The sequence below is a fragment of the Phoenix dactylifera genome, chromosome 2 (genome assembly GCF_009389715.1).
Source record: "Phoenix dactylifera cultivar Barhee BC4 chromosome 2, palm_55x_up_171113_PBpolish2nd_filt_p, whole genome shotgun sequence".
Taxonomy (NCBI): domain Eukaryota; kingdom Viridiplantae; phylum Streptophyta; class Magnoliopsida; order Arecales; family Arecaceae; genus Phoenix; species Phoenix dactylifera.
In genome coordinates this window covers 21,284,161-21,287,589 of record NC_052393.1, presented here as the reverse complement: position 1 = coordinate 21,287,589, position 3,429 = coordinate 21,284,161, and the positions used below count along the sequence as shown (strand labels likewise).

At 41.0% G+C, this 3,429-nt stretch overlaps 1 long non-coding RNA gene across 1 annotated transcript; it reads left to right on the top strand.

Annotated features, from left to right (window-relative positions):
- The first annotated feature begins 1,656 nt into the window (after positions 1-1,656).
- LOC120109912 lies at positions 1,657-3,167 on the top strand. The gene is made up of 2 exons (XR_005510715.1): positions 1,657-2,449; positions 2,590-3,167. It is a non-coding gene; the product is annotated as an uncharacterized LOC120109912 (long non-coding RNA).
- Positions 3,168-3,429: the final 262 nt, after the last annotated feature.

The window sequence follows — 3,429 nt, the reverse complement described above, 5'->3', positions numbered from 1 at the left end:
CTCGACTTCTTCTTAGTTATTTTTCTTCTTCCCATTCTTAGTTTCTTATATTTATCTATTAATCCCTATAAATATATGGATTATGTTCTTTCCTAGTTACTAATTTTTCCTCCTGGCCCATCGACCGCATGTTGTGATGATCTATGCCACTATGACAAACCCAAACCCAGGCCCCTGACTGAACCCGAACTGAGAATCTCTCTCCTCTCCTCCTTTCTCTCTCTAGACAGGCTTAGGGATCCTTGTGTAAGCCTTGTTTTTCTTGTTGCTCGGATCCAAGTTGACCCAGTTTGGAGACCCTAAACCGTCCTGGTATCCGGATGATAGACCGGCCCATCACTACAGTCCCAACTAGATCTTTTGAAATTTAACTACTTTTGATCTTTATTGGATTAGTTAAATTCTCCCTGCTCGGACCGACCTGGGCAGTCGGGCACCGTCACCTAATCGACCTGATTTGGGGGCATAAGGTTGTTCTCCAGTAGTGTTTGATTTTGACTTCGTTTGACTTCTGGAATGATGATGAAATTTATGGTGTTTTAATTATATTAAAACATGTGTACCTGACCTGTCTAACTGAAGTGGGATTTTTAAAGTGACAAGAGGTAAGCAACCTAATACTTTAAAGTATGTTTTTCGAATTTTTGATAAAATAATAATTATTTGATTAAATATTGATTAAAATATGTTTTATACTTAGTTAAACATATCAGACATGTTGATGTTATGATAGTAATTATTTTAAAATATATTATTGTTATGTTTTGAAATATGAAAAATATGTCTCGATAAAATTTATTTTGTATATATATGCATTCTCAGCATGACTATGATCTGGCTCCGCCGATAGAGATTATTCGTTGGCCCCGTCGACTTATAATCTATGAGAAACTGGTTTCGACATCGCACCACCGGTGATTAAAATAGTGGTATTTGGACACCGTACCACCAGTGGATAATAATAGTGGTGTTTGGCACGTTGTGCATTCTGTCCCATGCCACTGGGTAACGTGGCTATAGCTTGATATCTGGTTTCTAGTATTTCTTTGTAAAAACAATAGTATACTTCAAAAAAAATATGTATTATTCGAGAAATAATTTATTTCTTAGTCAATATTATGTTGCATTGACCCATTTTGGCGTATTGTGTTGCTTATCGGCTAATATAGCTCATTATTACAATTGCTATATTTTTCAGATCTGGATGCATAGTTGCTCGGGACTTGAAGAGTCCGCTAGTTCTTTTGAAGATACTTTCAGTCATTGGAGTTTTAGTTAGTCTAGTTAGAATATTTTATTTAATTTATGTTAGTAGTTATTATATGTTGACTTATGTCACTTTGAAACTATTGTAAAAATCATTTGGATAAATTCTTGATTGAATAAATTTTTAGAAATTATTATTATTTTGATATGATTTGTAGCTTTGCATGCTTGTATGGTTTACTATACAAGTATGCGATGTCTGTTATGCTCTAGGTTTGGGGCATGACCGATTTGGTGGTATGGAAGCCTAGGTTTCCAATTTCCTCTTCAACACATGGCTATCCCAAGATTCACGTGCCTTCTCCCCTGCTCCGTGTCTTATCCAAGCTACTCTACCACAACTCCAACCGCAAGCCATCTCAGCCATTTATCTCGCATCCACGTCATCCTTCCCAGCAAAACAACACTCCAGCCTTCATTCAGACCCAAAACAGAACAAGGAACAGAGCCGCAGATCTTCTTCTTCCAACCTCCTTCCGGATTTCCCCAGCTGCCCAACATCCCAGCGATCTTCTGTGATCCATCCATATCCTGCGCCCGAGTTGAAGCTCCCCTGCTCTGCGTGTCCGGATGAGAGCCAGCACAGATCATGCACTCATCTTTTCTTCTCCCGGATATCTCCCAGCTTCTCCCGCGATGCATGCCAAGCAAACAAACTTTTATCTTCATCCACATCCTCAACCGAATCCAGACCCCATCCGGATTTGCTCCCAGCTCATCTTTCCTTCTCCGAATATCCCAGCATCAAAGGATCAAGTCTTCTCAGCCATGAGCTTCATCCACATCATACCCTGCCTCAAAACGGAACTCCTCTTCCGGATAAGCTCCAATCTCAGCACTCGTGGATAGCTTCCAAGGCCGGATCCCATGATCCGTGATGATTCTTTCAGCATTCCCAGCACGTTCCAGCTAGATCCCCAAGCCTAAGCCTCTCAGCATCTGGATTAACAGCAGCATCCCGAGCTGATTGCGTCCCAAACAACTTCATCCCGAACGCCACGGAATTCTCAGCATCACCATGGAACACATCGGTTCTTTCTCCCAGCGCGAACAACAGCAAATTAAACTTTCAAACGGCATCATCACAACTGATTAAACATCTCAACCAGCAGTCTCTCGAGTTTCATGGATTACCAGCTTCGAACTTCATCTCTTTCCCGATGGATTATCACCTACTCCACGCGTACGGCTCCCTCTTACTCATCCAAACTGAATCCCCTGTTTCAGTCGTGAAGAGCAAAATTCCCAACAAATTGCAACGAAACAATTGATTCATTCAAATCCCCTGCTCCTAAATTATCTCCTCTTCATCATGAATCACAGCAGCTGCATTCTTCTCGATGGATAAGCTCCCAGCCATCAGATCTTCGCCGGATCCCCTGTTACAGCAAAACAGAACCTGAGCTTATCCTCACGGGTTGTTCAAGCCATCGGGACCAGAGCCAGCATCTATAACACGTCCGAAGATCAAGCAAGAAATCCTCAACTCCATCCAGCTTCGATCCATCCTTATCTCCATGGGAAATAGGGAAGAGGAGAGATGAAGGTTGGAGCTTATAAAAGGCCCAGGCATGAACAGAGGAGGCATTCCTTTCTCGCCCAAAAATTTTATGCTTCGGCTTGTTTCGGGAGTCCCCATTCAGTGAATCCCAGAAAAGTCCGAGAAGGTAGAAGAAGAAGAAGAAGAAGAAGAAGAAGGAAGGAGTCCACCATTGCAATGAAAGTCTTTGGCGTTGAAAGTCTTTGGCGTTCCGACCACTGTCTGCATGGAAGCTTAAATTCTTCACTAGGGCTCGATGTAGCCCTAACAAAGGAACACGGGTTTTATATCTTTAATTTCATGTTCTCGAAATTGTATAGACATTCTTGCTTTTAATAAATATCATTTTATCTTATGCTTAGATTTTGTGATTTTAAGTATAATGTCTATACAAATTTTCTTCATGATCATTAAAGTACAAGTACGATAGTTCATGCTGAAGGAAGATGCGATGTACTGCCATCTTAGATTAGGGTAGACATTTCAAACTAACTGAAGATGCGCTATGCCTAACCTACTCTTGTGAGATCTTATTCAAATGCCTATTGGGCTTGTAGCCAGTTTGCATAATAACCTGAGAACGAAATAAATTACGAATAACCCTTTGTCCTCTGTTAGCGGTG